Below are 21323 nucleotides of genomic sequence, written 5' to 3'. Positions count from 1 at the left end.
TCAAAGATGATCAAAATAAATGAGAGGCCCCAGAGCTAACTTTAAAGTGTCATAGCAAAGGGTCTAAATATTTATGTCCATGTGATATTTTAGTTTTCCCTATTTAATACATTTGCAAAAATGTATGAAATTTTGTTTTCTCATTATGGGATATTGAGTACAGATTGATGGGGAAACCTGATTTTTTTTTATTTTAGCACAAGGCCGCAACAAGAAGAAATGATAAAATAAGATCTAAGCAGTGAAATGGTTCTGGACACATGCTCATATCGTCCTGTGAGGGTTGCCTGTTAAGGATATTCATTTTGCACCAGATAATTAAACCTTTAGAACATTTGGATTGGTCACCGAAATTCTCTAAACTATAGCTCTACTGTAGGAAGCATTCTCTTACGTTTTATGTGGAATTTAATAATAATCTGGAGGGCTTCTAGGAATAACTGACCTTTCCCACATATACCCTAAGAATGTGTCTGCACATGCAGACAGCAGATTACAGCTTTGTGCTGTGTTTGAATGGGATCCAGACTACAGACTGTCATAAATTGTTGGTAGTCTGGCAATAGACAAACAATAAGGCTACTTTCACACTCGCTTGACGAAACTGAGCCAAACGGATCCCTCCTGGCACACAATGTAAGTCAAGGGGGACGGACTTGAATCTGGCACAATAGAAAACGGATCCGTCTCCCATTGACTTTCAATGGAGTTTATGTATAATTCAAACGGATCTGTTCATGACGGATGCATGTGGTTGTATTATTGTAACGGATCCATTTTTGGCGATCCATGACGGATCGGCCCAAAACGCGAGTGTGAAAGTAGCCTAAGTCATGTGGAATTTGAATGCCCCCTGGCAGTCCTACATTTTACTTGGTCCTCTAGCTAAAAATCAGTTTTGGCAATATCATTATATTAAGTAATAGTTATTTAATGGCCACATGTCATGAGAGAGCTCAGGGTTAGGCCTCATGCACACGACCGTTGTTGTGTTCCGTTCCGCAAAATGGGGTTCCGTTGTTCTGTGATCCGTTTCCGTTTTTGTTTCCATGTGTCTTCCTTTATTTTTGGAGGACCACCAGACATGAAGGAAAGTAAAAAAAAGTCTAAGTCAAGTTTGCCATGCAAATGATAGGAAAAAAATGGACGTGGACGCGGATGACAATCTTGTGTGCCTCCGCGTTTTTTCACGGTCCCATTGACTTGAATGGGTCCGCAAACCGTTTTCCGTGAAAAAAATAGGACAGGTTATATTTTTTTGACGGACTGGAACCACGGATCACGGACGCGGATGACAAACGGTGCATTAGCCGAGTTTTCAACGGACCCATTGAAAGTCAATGGGTCCGCAGAAAATCACGAAAAACTGAACAACGGACACGGAATAAAACAACGGTCGTGTGCATGAGGCCTTATGCTGCTATGTTGGCAGTTGTAGACAGTTGAGGCTTCTCTCAAACTGTTCCAGCTAGGTAGCAAAATTAGCTGGTTAGTAGCAGCGGTGGACATGACCCTAAATTCTGATTAAGGGGGCTATAGGATAGGGAACATTTTTTGTCAATGTTAAAGACAGCAAGTACAGATGTGTCCTTCCTTAAAGGAGTTCTCCAGGATTTTCATATTGATGGCAAATCCCTAAGATAGATCACTAGAGATAAGCGAATCGAATACCACAAAGTGGAATTCGATCCGAATTTCAGGATAAATTAGATTCGCCTAGAAGCCGAATTTCCTCGTGCTTCGTGTCAGCGAATCGATTTAACCTGAAATAGTATAAAAAAATTCAAAAAATTCTAACTTACCGCCTCCATTTACTCGCAGCGGGCCGCCAGCCTCCATCTTGCTTGAAGATCTCGGCCGAAATCCTGTGCAGCGCGAGATTACATCATCACGCCGTCCGGCGTGATGGCGTCATACATCACCACGCCAGACGGCATGATGACGTAATCTCGTGCCGTACAGGATTTCGCCCAAGATCTTCAAGCAAGATGGCGGCGGCCAGCCCGCATCGAGCAAATGGAGGCGGTACGTTTGATAAAAAAAAATTTTTTATGTATGAATGCAGCATCTGAGGGGTACTATGAAGGGTGTGGCGCTATCACAGACTACTACTTTGTTCAGAGGGCTCATTGAGAGACCCCTCATTGTGGGGATCTCAGGGGGTCCCAGTAGTTACAAACACCATGATCTGACAGAGTAGATGATCATTTTCGTGGGATAACCCCTTTAAGTAACATTTATGCTGATAGGTTTCCGCATGTTCACAGACAGCACCAATTGTATTCAGTGCATTGATCATTGTATCTGTTCTTCCTTAACCAATTCTTTGCCAGTGACATGACAGTTACATGAGAGCAGTAGAAGTTTCTCTTTACCAGTGCAGTAATTGTCATTGAGTTAAAACTGTTGAACTACTATTTTATGAGATCTGTTAAACATATCAGCCTCTGCAGTTGCATTACCAGTATTTCCAGTACAGGGTGGCTCATCTAGGTCCAGTAAGACCCAGGAATATGTATTTTCAATTCGCTAATTTCAATACATGCTATAATTTCTGCTTAGCGTCTGAAGGTGTATTGAAAACCGTATTGCGACATACAATTTGGAGCCGTGGTGACACCACAGAAGCATGCCCTATTTTTGGCCGTGATTATGGATCCCTCACGCAAATTATAGGCTATAGGTCAATGAAAACAGGCCTTTGGGAGGATATGCTCTAGAAATGAATACCCAGTGATTGACAGTCTGCCCTGTATTAACATACATACACAAAGAGCTGTCAATCTTTACATAGGACCGCCCATTGGACTCAAAAAGAGCAAGAATTTCAATGCAGAGATTACAAGTTTTACTGAATCTTTTCACACAAAACTATATATCAATCTGCTCAGCTCCTCCTGCTCTATAACCTCCTGAATGTAGATTGCACTCCATGTTCATGGTGACAGGTTCCCTTTAAATTAACCATATATTATCTTCTGTGAATTTAATTACTTTAATTGAAAATGATCACAAGGCTTTTAATTGGAATATTTGGAGATTCTTCTTAGGTATTGTAAAAGCCATAGATTTCTTGCAGAAAACAAAGCCATTGTGCGCAGTGGTAAGAAGCTCATTTAGTGTCTCGAAAGTCCAAGAGCCACAAAACTTTCTCAAGCCATTGTCATGTTACAAATAGCCTTTGTCTCTCTATTCTGGCCTAATTATGCCTCTTTCTCTTCAATTCTGAATCTGTTCTCACTTGTCATAGTTGGGTCTTTGACACAGATTCATTGATTTTTTTGTATCTATGGAGCAGGATGTCACTTGGAAACCTAAAATCAAGCTGTAAATACATAAAGACTTGAATGTGATTGTCTCATTGTAAAACCCATTTGCTGCATTCATTATATACTCTATATCTCATGTTCTGTGATGGCATGGCTGCCATCTAAAACCTGAGTGGCATTAGTCCTAGTGATGGTTGTGTGTCCAAGTGGTTAGACCTCCTTGACCATTGGCCCTTAAATTCTTCTCCATTGTCAATCATTTAATAGAACCACCACTAAACCAGCCATATCTAGCGCCTCTTGATCTGAGAGACCTAGATATTAAAGATGACAACCATCTATAGCAGCTACTAAAAATGCACATAGTGGTTGTCACAGATGGGGTGACAAGATTTTGTTTTCCACAGGCTGCAAATGGCAGCATGGGTTATCTTTAGCTCCATGCACCCAGTTTTGTTATCTCATTCCGGTCGCTGGGACAGGGTAGTTGTGTCAGTGGTGTAGCCTATATATATGAACCACAAAGCTCTATATGAATAATGCTATACATGGAAATTCTAACTCTTAGGCTGAGTTCACATGAGCGTGTCCGGATTAGGTCCGGATGCGTCCCAGTGTATTGCGGCAAACCCGCGTGAGTAGGTACGTAATTGCAGTCAGTTTTGACTGCGATTGCGTTCCAATGTTCAGTTTTTATCACGCGGGTGCAATGTGTTTTGCACGCGCGTGATAAAAAACCGACTGTGGTACCCAGACCCGAACTTCTTCACAGAAGTTCAGGTTTGGGTTAGTTGTAGTGTAGATTGTATTATTTTCCCTTATAACATGGTTATAAGGGAAAATAATAGCATTCTGAATACAGAATTCATAGTACAATAGGGCTGGAGGGGTTAAAAAAAAATAAAAAATATTTTAACTCACCTTAATCCACTTGTTCGCACAGCCGGCATCTCTTCTGTCTTGTTCTATGAAGAATAGGACCTTTGATGACGTCACTGCGCTCATCACATGGTCCATCACATGATCCATTACCGTGGTGATGTATCATGTGACGGACCATGTGATGAACGTAGTGACGTCATCAAAGGTCCTATTCCTCACAGAACAAGACAGAAGAGATGCCGGCTGCGCGAACAAGTGGATTAAGGTGAGTTAAATTTTAATTTTTATTTTTTAACCCCTCCAGCCCTATTGTACTATGCTATTATTTTCCCTTATAACCATGTAATAAGGGAACATAATAATGATCAGGTCCCCATCCCGATCGTCACCTAGCAACCGTGCGTGAAAATCGCAAAGCATCCGCACTTGCTTGCGGATGCTTGCGATTTTCACGCAACCCCATTCATTTCTATGGGGCCTGCGTTGCGTGATAAATATAGAGCATGTTGCGATCTTCACGCAACGCATAAGTGATGCGTGAAAATCACAGCTCATGTGCACAGCCCCATAGAAATGAATGGGTCCAGATCAGTGCGAGTGCAATGCGTTCACCTCCCGCATTGCACCCGCGCGGAAATCTCGCCCCTGTGAACTCAGCCTTAAGGGCTGTTTCACACGAGCGAGTCCATTGCGGGAATCACGCTCCGTGTGTGAGTGTGATCCTCTGCTCTAAACTTGCAGGAGCGCACGGCATTATCATGATTTATAATGCTATGTGTCTCTGCATGGCCTTTTTTCCACAGAATCAAAGTGACATAAAGCTGTCGGTATGATTCTGTAGAAATAAGGTCAAGCAGAGACACATAGCATTATAAATCATGATAATGCCGTGCGCTCCTGCAAGTCCAGAGCAGAGGATCACACTCACACACGGAGCGTGATTCCCGCAATGGACTTGCTAGTGTGAAACAGCACTAAAGGTTTTGTCACCAAAAAAACAACTCCTTTTAAAAAAAGAAGGTGCAGCGATCAGATGATTGCCATGTGTCCAGTCAGTCAAATGAATGGATGTGGACTCCCCAATATAGCATATAGAGGAGGAGCCCGAGAAAAGGACCCCTCAATGATGTTCATATGCCCTAATGAGACATATGGACAGGGGTTCTTGTTGTGAGACAACCCTTTTAATTGGTATGATGATTCTTTTTAATAAAACATGACTAGTAAACTCTCTAGCTAGAAATCTGTAACTACAATCTATCTGAGCCTCCTGGAATAACCATTAAATAAGGCGGGCTAGATTTCATTGACCATCTTTGAATAAAGTTGAAATATGGAGAACATTTTGCTCATATTTAGCTCAGCATCTGTGTTCATTATTAGTGTTGATCAAGCACCAAAGTGCTCGGGTGTTCGAGTAGAACACTTTGGGATGCTCGGGTGCTCTACAGAGCACAATGGAAGTCAATGGGAGAACCAAAGCATTAAGGCCTCATGCACACGACCGTTGTGTGCATCCGCGGCCGTTGTTCCGTTTTCCGTTTTTTTTCACGGACCCATTGACTTTCAATGGGTCCGTGGAAAAATCTGAAAAAGCACCGTTTGGCTTCCGCGTCCGTGATCCGTTTTTCCAGTCCGTGAAAAAAATATGACCTGTCCTATTTTTTTCACGGACAACGGTTCACGGACCCATTCAAGTCAATGGGTCCGTGAAAAATCACGGATGCACACAAGATAGTCATCCGCGTCCGTGATCCGTGTCCGTGATCCGTGTCCGTTTTTCCTATCATTTTCAATGCAAACTTGACTTAGTTTTTTTTTTCACTCTTCATGTCCGTGGATCCTCCAAAAATCAAGGAAGACCCACGGAAGAAAAAACGGACACGGATCACGGAACAACGGAAATCGTTTTTGCGGACCGCAAAAAAAAAACGTCCGTGTGCATGAGGCCTTAACCAGACATCCCCTGCTCTGAAGAGGGGAGGGTGTCTGGTTCACAGGAAAAGGTCAGAAATTGATGGAAACACCACTATATACACTCACCTAAAGAATTATTAGGCATACCTGTTCTATTTCTCATTAATGCAATTATCTAGTCAACCAATCACATGGCAGTTGCTTCAATGCATTCAGGGATGTGGTCCTGGTCAAGACAATCTTCTGAACGCCAAACTGAATGTCAGAATGGGAAAGAAAGGTGATTTAAGCAATTTTGAGCGTGGCATGGTTGTTGGTGCCAGACGGGCCGGTCTGAGTATTTCACAATCTGCTCAGTTACTGGGATTTTCACGCACAACCATTTCTAGGGTTTACAAAGAATGGTGTGAAAAGGGAAAAACATCCAGTATGCGGCAGTCCTGTGGGCAAAAATGCCTTGTGGATGCTAGAGGTCAGAGGAGAATGGGCCGACTGAGTCAAGCTGATAGAAGAGCAACGTTGACTAAAATAACCACTCGTTACAACCGAGGTAAGCATTTGTGAAGCCACAACACGCACAACCTTGAGACGGATGGGCTACAACAGCAGAAGACCCCACCGGGTACCACTCATCTCCACTACAAATAAGAAAAAGAGGCTACAATTTGCACGAGCTCAGCAAAATTGAACTGTTGAAGACTGGAAAAATGTTGCCTGGTCTGATGAGTCTCGGTTTCTGTTGAGACATTCCAATGGTAGAGTCCGAATTTGGCGTAAACAGAATGAGAACATGTATCCATCCTCTGATGGCTACTTCCAGCAGGATAATGCACCATGTCACAAAGCTCGAATCATTTCAAATTGGTTTCTTGAACATGACAATGAGTTCACTGAACTAAAATGGCCCCCACAGTCACCAGATCTCAACCCAATAGAGCATCTTTGGGATGTGGTGGAACGGGAGCTTCGTGCCCTGGATGTGCATCCCTCAAATCTCCATCAACTGCAAGATGCTATCCTATCAATATGGGCCAACATTTCTAAAGAATGCTATCAGCACCTTGTTAAATCAATGCCACGTAGAATTAAGGCAGTTCTGAAGGCAAAAGGGGGTCCAACAGCGTATTAGTATGGTGTTCCTAATAATTCTTTAGGTGAGTGTATATATATATAGCTATTTATCCAGGTAATTATATGTTAAACATTATCTTTCAATGAATATGTTGTTAAAATAATCGGGAATTTAGGTCAGCCTCGTCAACTTTGTTAAATCTACATGTGATTGACGGATCATAACTTCAGTTTCCTGAAGGACAATTCAGTTAAATGAGGTTTCTCTAAGGCTCAATTCACACCTGAGCGTTTTACAGCGCGTTCCTACGCGCTGTAAAACGCTCAACAAGGAGAAACCAATGCTTCCCTATGGGAATGGTTCTCACCTGGGCGTTTTACAGCGCGTACGATCGCGCTGTAAAACGCCCGACGCTCACACAAGTACAGGAGCGTTTTTTTGGGCGCTTGTCGCGCGTTCCCGTACATAGACTTTCGGGAACGCGCGACACTGTGTGCACACTTGTCTCTGTATGCGCGCTTGTAAACGTCCGTACAATCGCGCATACAGAGCGCTCCTTTCAGAACGCTCAGGTGTGAATTGAGCCTAAGGCTGGGTTCAGACCTGAGCGTCTTTGATATGCGCGTTTAACGCGCGTTTTTGACGCGCGTTTTTGACGCGCGTTTTTGACGTGCGTTTTTTGCAATAGTAAACGCGCGTTTGACGCGCGTTTGTGTGATTGACTGCAATGTCCGCAAACGCGCGTCAAAACGCCCCAAAGAAGCTCAAGTACTTGTTTGAGTGTAGGGCGTTTTACAGCGCGTTTTTCAGCGCTGTAAAACGCTCAAGTGAGAACCAGGGCCATAGGGAAGCATTGGTTTTCATGTGTTGAGCGTTTGAACGCGCTGTAAGGCTCAATTCACACCTGAGCGTTTTACAGCGCGTTCCTACGCGCTGTAAAACGCTCAACAAGGAGAAACCAATGCTTCCCTATGGGAATGGTTCTCACCTGGGCGTTTTACAGCGCGTACGATCGCGCTGTAAAACGCCCGACGCTCACACAAGTACAGGAGCATTTTTTTGGGCGCTTGTCGCGCGTTCCCGTACATAGACTTTCGGGAACGCGCGACACTGTGTGCACACTTGTCTCTGTATGCGCGCTTGTAAACGTCCGTACAATCGCGCATACAGAGCGCTCCTTTCAGAACGCTCAGGTGTGAATTGAGCCTAAAACGCTCAAGTGTGAACCCAGCCTAAGGCTGGGTTCACACTTGAGCGTTTTACAGCGTTCAAACGCACTGTAAAACGCCCAACACATGAAAACCAATGCTTCCCTATGGCCCTGGTTCTCACTTGAGCGTTTTACAGCGCGTTTGAACGCGCTGAAAAACTCCCTACGCTCAAACAAGTTCTTGAGCTTCTTTGGGGCGTTTTGACGCGCGTTTGTGGCCATAGGACACTGCAGTCAATCACACAAACGCGCGTCAAACGCGCGTTTACTATTGCAAAAAACGCGCGTTAAACGCGCATATCAAATACGCTCAGGTCTGAACCCAGCCTAATTGAACTGATAAGACGATGCAGACCTGGTATGGAAGAATAGGATCCAGAATTGTCCATCCCATCCTGCAGATCTGCCGCTTATCTGTCTCATTGCCCTGACATATTGCCCAGTTTGTATAGCAATGGCGCAAAGTTATTACATTACCTCATCAGTTATATTTCCCATTCCAACATCAACTAAAACTATACCTCATATACACAATGTTCAATGCATGGACCTGATGTGCTGTCTTGTAAAACCCCTGTGCAGGCCTCCTGGTATTCCGGTAAAGCAGCAGCAGCACCTGGTATGGTGGACTGAGTCTGTTACTACAGCCCCAGATATTCTGCTACATCAGGTAATTATTAACCCCTATAGTTACTGACATAAAGACCCCAGAACGTGTAGTAAATGTGGCTGCCAACAAACGTGCGGGGAGGAGACTCGAGCATCGCACTCGAGCACACGTGGTATTCGGCCAAACACCGTGATGTGCCGAGCATTGCGATGCTCGAGTCAAAATGGTGTTCGGCCGAGCATATCATTATGTCTATGATGATTTTTCTATGCTTTGGGTATCATCTGTATCTTCTCAGTGGTACAGGTATCAATAAGGATGGACCAAAAACAAGAAGCTGCAGATTATATCCGGTTCCACTGATTTGTATGTGGAAAATAGGCTGCGTATTTGAAATATGGGTGTAACGTGAAAGCTGTGTGCCTAGCTGCCATTAGCTTAGGCTACTTTCACACTAGCGTTTTGTGCGGATCCGTCATGGATCCGTTCAGATAATACAACCGCATGCATCCGTTCTGAAGGGATCCGTTTGTAATATCTGTAACATAGCCAAGATGGATCCGTCTTAAACACCATTGAAAGTCAATAGAGGACGGATCCGTTTTCTATTGTGCCAGATTGTGTCAGTGAAAATGGATCCGTCCCTATTGACTTACATTGTGTGTCAGGACGGATCCGTTTGGCCCAGTTACGTCAGACGGACGCTGTAGGCAGCGTTTTGTTGTCCGCCTTCAAAGCGGAATAGAGACTGAACGGAGGCAAACTGATGCATTCTGAGCGGATCCTTATCCATTCAGAATGCAAACTGATCCGTTTTGGACCGCTTTTGAGAGCCCTGAACGGATCTCACAAACGGAAAGCCAAAACGCCAGTGTGAAAGTAGCCTTAGGCTCAGTTCACACCTGAGCGTTTTACAGCGCGTTCCTACGCGCTGTAAAACGCTCAACAAGGAGAAACCAATGCTTCCCTATGGGAATGGTTCTCACCTGGGCGTTTTACAGCGCGTACGATCGCGCTGTAAAACGCCCGACTCTCAAACAAGTACAGGAGCGTTTTTTTGGGCGCTTGTCGCGCGTTCCCGTACATAGACTTTCGGGAACGCGCGACACTGTGTGTACACTTGTCTCTGTATGCGCGATTGTAAACGCCCGTACAATCGCGCATACAGAGCGCTCCTTTCAGAACGCTCAGGTCTGAACTGAGCCTTAGGGCCTAAATCCTGAACTTGGTTGTGGCAACCGGCAATTTGCACTGGGACCAGTTCAATGCCTGCCTTGCTATAAAATGATTGTTGGTCGTTTGATGGGTGTCACAGGCAAGATCGTTAAGTTGTCTCAGTCTTAATGGGCATAAGATCGTCTTGTGTAAACGAGCCCTAATGGTTCTGTTTGAAGATTATGGACATTGCTGCTCGTTCGAGAGACAACTAGTTATCTTTATGGGCATGAAAACAGCAGAAGCATTTTATAGAAACCTTGTAATGTGTTTTATTTGGTCTTTATTTGATGATGTCTTTTTGTTCTCATAGTATATGGTTTTTTATTATGTTTACTTTACTTCTATAATGAGGACATAACCGCATGGCTACAGGTAACCCTATGGAGTAGACACATCTGTCTAAACAGACTGCTTTCTATGGTGCTGTGGTAAATGGATTAAAGTCTCGTAACTATAGGGGAAATAGCACTGAAGTGTAATGGGTGAGAAAGCAAGCTGGTGGTCATCTCTTTACTGGGGTCAGGATGGGATTTGGGTGTCTCACAAGGAAATCAGTACTTAATGATGTGTATGACTCCAAGAGTTCACCTGCTGGAATATAAAGTGAGGCCATAGATAAGGTCTGAGTAATATGAGGTATTTGTTATTCACTTTATGATGCATTTCATTCTACATTCCTGATGTTTGACCTTTGAAACCTATTTCTTTCGAAATGCAATAATTTGTACATTTTTCAAGTTTTACGGCATGACATAAACGAGACAATGACTCTATATGTTGCAATACTGCTAATACTATCTAGTCATGGAGACTGCATTAACATTTACTCCCAGTCTTTTCTGGGAATCTTTTATCATTGACATCTGACCCTGTGCTGATCGTTAGGGTCCCTTTACACAGGCAGATTTCTGTCTGTTAACAAGCACTTATCAACAATATAAGGCTTCATTCACACGTCCGTGGTGTGTTGCGGACCCGCAAATTGCGGATCCGCAACACACCCGCCCGGCACCCCTACAGAAATGCCTATTCTTGTCCGCAAGCTGCGGACAAGAATAGGACATGTTCTATCTTTTGCGGAGCTGCGGACCTGAAGATCGGGGCCGCGCTCCGCAAATGCGGATGCTGACAGCACACTGTGTGCTGTCCGCATCCACTCCGTCCCCATAGAAAATGAATGGGTCCACACCCGTTCCGCAAAATTGCCGAACGGATGCGGACCCATTTGCGGACGTGTGAATGGAGCCTTACTTGTGGATTGATGCTCATTATGTGCCATTTACATGCAGCAATCAAATAATCGTTAGTATTGGGATGAACAATGGTTGATACGATCATTCGTTCCCATACAGTTTTCATTTCTCTGCAACACAGCCCCTGTTTACACAGAGCAATGTGCCACCTAAAAGAGCCAATCAGCTGAAAAATGAGCAAATGCTCTTTTTTTGGCTGATTCGATCATTTATGTGGCACAAAAATAGGATCATTTGTCAGCAGCGCGTTGCTCTGTGTAAACAGGGATGTGCTGCCAACAAACAGTGGGACTGTATGGGGACTAACGATCATATGGGCAATTGTTGCTACATGTAAATGCCGCTAATGAGGGGGCAATCATCTAGGATGAGCTTTCCTGTAAACTTTCATTCCTGATGTGTGTCAGCCCATGTAACTGATACCTAAAAGACATCTTTAGGCTTCCTTCACACGCAAATTTTGAAGAAAATTATAAAAATGCATGTGCTTTGCTCATAGTCCGTGTGGTTTTTACAAACATTTTTTTGGGGCCTTTTATGTCTGTACATTTTTAACGTGAATTCGTTTTCAGGACTTTTTTTTTTTCCCTATGGGAAAATGCCAGAAAAAAAACACCATAGCCAGGGCCATAACTCAAAAATGTACCGCAACCAAAAGAAGCCCACTAAAAACCTCAGAAAAAAGAATGTGTGAAATCGGCCTTGTTCACCGTTCCGTTTTTCACTGACGTGTGCTGGTTGCATTTTCTGCGGTCAGCAGACATACCCACTGATTTTAATATATTTGTTCACACATGAATATTTTTTTTTACTGACTGTGGGTCAGAGGTCGTTGATCCAGGGAGTTATTCTGATTGCCTGATTGGAGTCGGCAAGAAAAGTTCTTCCCCCTAAAATGAGGAAAATTGGCTTCTACCTCACAGGGTTTTTTTGCCTTCCTCTGGATCAACTTGCAGGATGACAGGCCGAACTGGATGGACAAATGTCTTTTTTCAGCCTTATACACTATGTTACTATGTTAGATGCGGAAATGTGAACGAGCCCTAATACCTTATTCCTCCACTTGCTCTCGGATATCTCGCTAGTTTTTAAGCAGTTCCCTATGTGTATGTAATTAATGCCCGTGTACTGCTACGACACGACCACACGGAGCAGCCGTGCTGCGCTTGGGATGCGACCGCCTGTGTGGCCGTACAACCTGCAGCTGCGTCCTATTATCTAATTACAACCACATTGTTTCTTCTGTCTTCATTGGTAACGCCTATGTGGTGACCATGCGGTCATTACCAGGGAAGACTGAAGAATCAGTGCAGTTGTAATTAGTTAATAGGACACAGTTGTGGCTCGTACGGCCAGGCGCAGCACCGCCGTTCTGTGTGTGTTCTGGCCATGTACATCAGCGCCCGAGGTTACAATGGGGAAGATATTATTAATATATGACCTTTTACTAGAGTAAGTACATTAAAAAGTATGGTGTTCAGAAAAGTGGACATGCAATCATTGATTAGATAAGAGGAGGAAAATCCAGCCTGGCACCAGGAATGGACACTTTACAGGAACATTTTCCAGTGGGCAGATTCCCGGAGGGGCTGCTCCTCACAGATGTTGGCCGCCTACAACATGGGGACACTTTTAGCTTATTTTTTTTTTTCAGGGCCACTTTACGTTCCCAGTGTGCCCCTGTCTGGTACTGTTTAAAGTAACAGAACCTGTGCTCTTCTAATGGATCTGACGCTGTGAGAGAGACTGATGCAGCACTAAGGCCCCTTTCACACGGGTGAGAATTCCGCACGGATGCGATGCGTGAGGTGAACGCATTGCACCCACACTGAATACCGACCCATTCATTTCTATGGGGCTGTGCACACGAGCAGTGATTTTCACGCATCACTTGTGTGATGATTGAAAATCGCAAGCATCTGCAAGCAATTTTCACGCATGGTTACTAGGAGATGATAGGGATGAAAGCAACCCCGGACCCCATTAAAGTCTATTCACTGTATTCCTTTCCCTTATAACATGGTTATAAGGGAAAATAATTGCATTCTTAATACAGAATGCATAGTACAATAGGGCTGGAGGGGTTAAAAAAAATAATAATTATTAACTCACCTTATCCAATTGATTGCGCAGCTGGCATCGTCTTCTTGCTTCTATTGCTTCTTCTTTCAGGACCTGCAAAAGGACCTTTGGTGACGTAATCGCGCTCAGGTGACGTCAGTGCAGGTCCTGCTGAATGAAGATAGAAGATTTATATTTCTAAGATTATGTCAAAGGTCCTTTTGCAGGTCCTGAAAGAAGCAAGAAGACGATGCCGGCTTTTTAACCCCTCAATTCACATTTTACTAAGCATTCTGTATTAGGAATGCTATTATTTTCCCTTATAACCATGTTATAAGGGAAAGTAATAAAATGTATAGAACACCTAACCCAAACCCGAACTTCAGTGAAGAAGTCCGGGTTCGGGTCTGGGTACCACATAGAATTTTTTCTCACGCACGTGCAAAACGCATTGCACTTACACGGAAAAAAAATGAACATCGGAGCGCAATCGCAGTCAAAACTGACAGAAATTGCGTGCCTACTTGTGCAGTTTTCCCGCAATGCACACGCAACGCATCCGGAGCAAATCCGAGAAACCCGTGTGAAAGAGGCCTATATGATGAGGTGTATTGAAATAAACACATCGTTGTTCAAAGAATACCTGCGTGCTGTCAGTGAATTAAAACCTTCTTGCTCAACCTGTACTGCTCATATCCAGGGAAATGGATACTTGCATCTGGCTAGTAGGTGGATCATCACTGTCTGCCTCTGGATATGAGCACAAGAATATTTCCTTTCACTGACAGTAAGCAGAGATCTTGAAAACAATAGAGAACTGAAACACAAAGCAAACTCTACAGTTGAGGGCTTAAAATAACATCTGAATGAATAGAGATCTTAAAAGTGTACAGACATAAAAGGCCCCGAAAAAATGTTTGTAAAAACCAAACGGACTATGAGCAAAGCACATGCATTTTTATAATTTTCTTCTAAATTTGCGTGTGAAGGAAGCCTAAAGATGTCTTTTAGGTATCAGTTACATGGGCTGACACACAGAGCACTGATCAGGAATGAAAGTTTACAGGAAAGCTCATCCTATTATGCTATTAAGAATGCTGTTATAATAAAATGAATAGAACACGTAACCCAAACCCAAACCCAAACCACATTGCACTCGCGCAGAAAAAAATGAACATCGGAACGCAATCTCAGTCAAAACTGACTGCAATTGCGTGCCTACTCGTGCGGTTTTCCCGCAGTAGAGATCTTGATGTGAATGTTTCAATCTGATCATCATTTAGGATCAGGCTTTTCTCTGGATAAATAGAGTGAAACAAAGCTCTAACGTTCAGCCATACCCTTTCCTTTCATCCACATTGGGCAGTGGAATAGGCCCCTTAGTATCTGTAAACCTGGTGAATACAAGACAAAGACATGTAAAAAGAATGACAGCGTTTTTCCTATGTGCTTTGACTTATAAATGACATTACATGACCTGATCCGCACTCAGGCTAGTCATTTCTTTGGAATTTAGGCTCTTGCATATAAGGTACCTATGACATTGTATCCTTTGTACCTATTCTACCAATAACCAGTAGGTGGTGCTATGCTCTATCTAAAGGGAGGATCAGGACTATGATACTGAAAGAGGCTTTGAATCTGGTCAAACTAGACTTAAAAGTGGCAAAAACTGGAACCAATAAACCAATGTCTCAGGGACAACAGTCTTTCAGTCCAAAGCCTCCAGATAGACCAAAGGGCTCCTCACGGAGTGTCCCTGTATATTATCTTGGGATTTGTGACATCTTGTTACATCTACCTTTTGTATATTGCATTGACTTATGGTGGTGCTTTGTAAATACCATTGCATACAGTATGCATATAGAAGTGGATCTGTTGCATCATTAATACAATGTCAACCCATAATGCATTGCAGCCCTCCATCTTTCCAACCTCTTTTGTATTAGGCTACTTTCACACTGGCGTTTTGGCTTTCCGTTTGTGAGATCCGTTTAGGGCTCTCGCAAGCGGTCCAAAATAGATCAGTTTTGCCCTAATGTATTCTGAATAGATAAGGATCCGCTCAGAATGCATCAGTTTGCCTCCATTCCGTCTGCATTCCGCTTTGGAGGCGGACAATAAAACGCTGCTTGCAGCGTCCATCTGACGAAACTGAGCCAAACGGATCCGTCCTGGCACACAATGTAAGTCAATGGGGACGATGAACGAAAACAGAGTGGGGACTGGAAGATGGAGACTGTGCTGGCAGTGAGGAGGACCAAAACAGCATGGAGCAGGTAAGTATAAGTCTCCTATTTTAGGGACAGGCTGCAGGCACTTGCTTAAAAAGCAATATTACTGGAACACCCCTTTAAAAACGATGTCTGGGATATCATAAATGTACTCTCATGATAAATTTAGTTACCTAACATTTTGTTATATAGCAACCCAGCTTTTAATTCAAAATCAGTTGGCTGATTTTAAAATGCCAGTACACCAAAGGTTTGTTATGTGTCTAGGGGTTAAAGCTTGGTTTTAACACTGGTTTTGATGCATTTTACCACTAGAGGTCACTCCAAGATCTAAAAATACATTGAAATGAATAGGACTTGACAGCTGTTAATCTGTCACATTTTGGGGATACTAGTTTTATTGCTAGCACTCAATCAGTACCTATATAACAGATAAATCTCTATCCTGAAAGACGCACTAAGGCCCCCTGCACACGAACGTGTGCTTCCCGTTGCCGTATTGCGGACCGCATTTGCGGATCCGCAATACACAGGTGCCGTTCCGTGGGCATTCCGCATCACGGATGTGGACCCATTCACTTGAATGGGTCCGCAAATCCGGAGATGCGGAATGGTACGGAACGGAACCCTACGGAAGCACTATGGAGTGCTTCCATGGGGTTTCGTCCTGTACTTCCGTTGCGCAAAAAGATAGAACATGTCCTATTTTTTTGCGGAACGGCTGGATCGCGGACCCATTCAAATGAATGGGTCCGCGATCCGCTGCGGCTGCCCCACGGACTGTGCTCGTGCATTGCCCCACGGACTGTGCTCGTGCATCCACGACCACGGGGCGCACACGTTCGTGTGCACGGGGCCTAAGACAGTGAACACCTGTGTATTCTCCCAATCTATTTATCACTATTAAACATAACAACCAAAATGAGGTATATTATTTTCAATTCTTTATTATTAAATCTGACAAAAATCCAGAAAACATTTAAAAGCAATGTCAGAAGGGACCACATACTGCATATGGTTAATAAGTAATGCAATTCATATATAACAATATAACTATATACCATTACATGATATAAAGTATAAATCTAATTCATGGTCATCCATAGCTATTATCGATATATTATAGGGAGTTCACGTCAGCATTTAGCTTTCATCAGAAGAACAAAACAAACAAACAAACAAAAAATAGGATCAGTTATTTTTGATGGGAGAAAAAGTTCTGCATGCAGTTCTTTTTCTCCCATCAAAAATAACTGATCTCTGATGAAAGTGACACAAACTGATGCTAACTGATCACAACTGATGCTCAAAATAACTGATCCATTTTTTTAATTAATTTTTCTGCCCTTCTGACGGATCAAAAAAAGAAAAGCTAAAGGGTGATGTGATCTGAAGGGCTCGTTCACACGAACGTGTGCTGCCAGTGCCGTATTGCGGACCGCATTCACTTCAATAGGTCCACAAATCCGGAGATGCGGGACGAAAGCACAGAACAGAACACTACAGAAGCACTACGGAGTGCTGCCTGGGGTTCTGTTCCGTGCCTCCGCACCGCAAAAAGATAGAACATGCTCTATCTTTTTGCAGAACGGAGGGATCGTGGACCCATTCAAGTGAGTGGGTCCACGATCCCCATGCAGCTGGACCACGATCGGTGCCCGTGCATTGCAGACCGCAATTTACGGTCCACAGCACGGGCATGGGCTTCACACGGTCGTGTGAACAAGCCCTTAGGGTACTTTCACACTAGCGTTAGAAGAATCCGGCAGGCAGGTATTGAAATCCGGTAAAGCAATCCGTTCAGTATGCATCAGGATGTCTTCTGTTCCGTCCCTTGTACGGTATCTGACTGGACCAAATTTTTTCCGGATCCGTTATTCCGGATGATACCGCATGAGACGGATCCAGTATTTCAGTTTGCATACTGTTTGCCGGATTCTAACAACGCTAGTGTGAAAGTACCCTTATATGTATACCTAGAGACCAAAAAATATTGACCCTCGGGTTACACACAATGTCAGAACATTGTTACATAACGATCTCAATCAGGATATATATAATAAGAAAGAAAAAAGAGTTAACAGTATAGATTGTAGTATCATACTACTATAATCAGTATACTATAATCTAAACTGTTTACTCATTTTGTTTCTTTTTTATTTAACACATATACTGACTGAGGCTATATAACAATATTCTGACCTTATTAATCTAGGCACTGCACTTTATTATAACCTGAGGGTCAGTATTTTGGTCTGTTATTCAGCTGTACATACTGTATAAGTTCTATAATATATAGATACTAGCTATGGGTGACCATGAACTTATACACTCACCTAAAGAATTATTAGGAAGACCTGTTCTATTTCTCATTAATGCAATTATCTAGTCAACCAATCACATGGCAGTTGCTTCAATGCATTTAGGGTTGTGGTCCTGGTCAAGACAATCTCCTGAACTCCAAACTGAATGTCAGAATGGGAAAGAAAGGTGATTTAAGCAATTTTGAGCGTGGCATGGTTGTTGGTCTGAGTATTTCACAATCTGCTCAGTTACTGGGATTTTCACGCACAACCATTTCTAGGGTTTACAAAGAATGGTGTGAAAAGGGAAAAACATCCAGTATGCGGCAGTCCTGTGGGCAAAAATGCCTTGTGGATGCTAGAGGTCAGAGGAGAATGGGCCGACTGATTCAAGCTGATAGAAGAGCAACGTTTACTGAAATAACCACTCGTTACAACCGAGGTATGCAGCAAAGCATTTGTGAAGCCACAACACGCACAACCTTGGGGCGGATGGGCTACAAAAGCAGAAGACCCCACCGGGTACCACTCATCTCCACTACAAATAGGAAAAAGAGGCTACAAATTGCACGAGCTCACCAAAATTGGACTGTTGAAGACTGGAAAAATGTTGCCTGGTCTGATGAGTCTTGATTTCTGTTGAGACATTCAAATGGTAGAGTCCGAATTTGGCATAAACAGAATGAGAACATGTATCTATCATGCCTTGTTACCACTGTGCAGGCTGGTGGTGGTGGTGTAATGGTGTGGGGGATGTTTTCTGGGCACACTTTAGGCCCCTTAGTGCCAATTGGGCATCGTTAAAATGCCACGGGCTACCTCAGCATTGTTTCTGACCATGTCCATCCCTTCATGACCACCATGTACCCATCCTCTGATGGCTACTTCCAGCAGGATAATGCACCATGTCACAAAGCTCAAATCATTTCAAATTGGTTTCTTGAACATGACAATGAGTTCACTGTACTAAAATGGCCCCCACAGTCACCAGATCTCAACCCAATAGAGCATCTTTGGGATGTGGTGGAATGGGAACTTCGTGCCCTGGATGTGCATCCCTCAAATCTTCATCAACTGCAAGATGCTATCCTATCAATATGGGCCAACATTTCTAAAGAATGCTATCAGCACCTTGTTGAATCAATGCCACGTAGAATTAAGGCAGTTCTGAAGGCAAAAGGGGGTCCAACACCGTATTAGTATGGTGCTCCTAATAATTCTTTAGGTGAGTGTATAATGTAGTATATATTTATTAATAAGTGTATTGTATATTTATTAGATCTTTTGTGCTGCCTTTGTCTATATCATATATAAATGACATTATCTATACACAGTATGTGGTCCCTTCTGACATTGTTTTTAATGGATTTTTGGGAGATTTAACCATAACTGATTTTGGTTGTTATTTTTATTAGTGATAAATATATTGGGAGACTATATAGGTATTGATTATTTCTAGCACTGTCTTGGGCTTATACCACAATAAATTCACCTATCCACAGGGTATTGTTTTATTTTTATAACAAAATGTGAAGTCACAGAAGTAGTAATTATTGCCAAGTACCTGAAATGCTGTACGGCCCCAGTTCTGTTTGTAATGCACTGGTTTTCAGGCAATTGGGAACTCACTTGTCATGTGATTTGCCACAGGCAGTTGGAACGGTTTAGAGGTACTGTTCACCCCCATGAAAAACAGATGTGAGCCCCATCGTTCTTCAGATAACCTGTACCATCATTTTATATAGAAGGGAAATGTAACACATCCTCCTGTATGTATTCAGGTCCAAATCACTTTTAGGCCTCATGCACACAACCATATGTCTGCAAACCATATATCCACAAAATACAGATACCAGCTGTGTGCATCCCACGATTTCTAAAACATCTATTCTTGTCCGCAAAGTGCACTATTTTTTTGTGCGGGCAGCCTAAATTTAGGTGCACGCTGTGTTTTTACTCTACCCTTGACACTGGTGAGTGGCGGAGCAGTGTGCGGGAGTGGTAAGGACGGTGCCATCAGCTCATTGGCTATCAAAGACTGGTAAAGTAAAACGCCACTCTTTGATAAATGACCCCTAGTGACTTTGCAAACAAAAGCATAATTGTGCAAAATGTGCAGGCTACATATCTTTATTATGTGCTACAGACAATGCAAATTCTTACACTGGTCCAGTGATTGCACATTATGTATTCACTGACATTGGTCCCTGGAGATTACATTGCCATTGCATATGTGCCTACGACTGTTTAGTATGATTTGGAAGAAAACTTGATTAGACTTACAAACTTTGAAGGACATAGAAACTCCATGCCAAAGTTGGCCAGTTGATACTTTGCTCTGTTATAACCCATGAGCTGCTCTACCTGCAGTAACTGTGCCTATAAACCTTATACTGTCTTGTCTATGGGGAATAACGCCGTGAACTTTCCTAGTGCAGACTGATAATGTGATTGTGTCGGCTCTCAGGGACATCAGAACACCCTGCTCAAGCTCCGACCAGTCCCAGGTAAAAGCAGACATTCTATAGGGATCTCTGAGAATTCCAGGACAGCTGGAGACTTGCCTTTTCCTGCAGAGATGATTTTGTGAATTATTATCCATGTGTGAGTTCAGGAGAGGAGCAATCCTTCACTAGGAAGAAAGAGAAATATTAGGTTACATTTGAACTTAAGAGCATAGTATTGGTCCCTCAGCTCTTCTTAAAGGAAGAGGAAAGTATAATTGAAGGGAAATGCAGCATGTGAATACTTGTCAATGTAGAAGAATCCCATTACTCATGGAAAGACATGCGACTGCACATCTTATAAGGAACTCTGCCAAATCCTTTAAACATTAATGCTGGATTCCAATGTATTATACAACAAATTCCCAGCTACAATACTGAATTATATCATAAGCCATTAAGGTATTGAGAGTGATGGCCGTGTAGTCCACCTTTTCTAACCATAACCTGCAGAACTTACCAGCCTATCAGGCATACACTACTAGTCCGATCTACTCCTATAGTCTACAATGTGATAACAAATCTTCTTACTAATTCACAGTCCCTTCAGAAAGCTCATCTTGGGTAAACCTGGCTGCTTTGGATGCTCAACAATCCAAAGCAACTGATAGTAGTCTAGAAGTTTCTGTACCTACCTTTTTATTTCACTTTTTAGTTTTTGCTTGGTTCTAGCTTGGGTCCATTGTTGGCAACTTATCTGAATGTAAGGTATATGGCTGCTAGACACCTCTCACACCACCTGGTTTTTGGAGGAACCCCAATCTGTAGGCCAGCGCTTGGAGAACAGGTA

Source organism: Bufo bufo, chromosome 4 (genome assembly GCF_905171765.1).
Source record: "Bufo bufo chromosome 4, aBufBuf1.1, whole genome shotgun sequence".
NCBI lineage: Eukaryota > Metazoa > Chordata > Amphibia > Anura > Bufonidae > Bufo > Bufo bufo.
Note: the sequence above shows the minus strand (reverse complement) of the source record.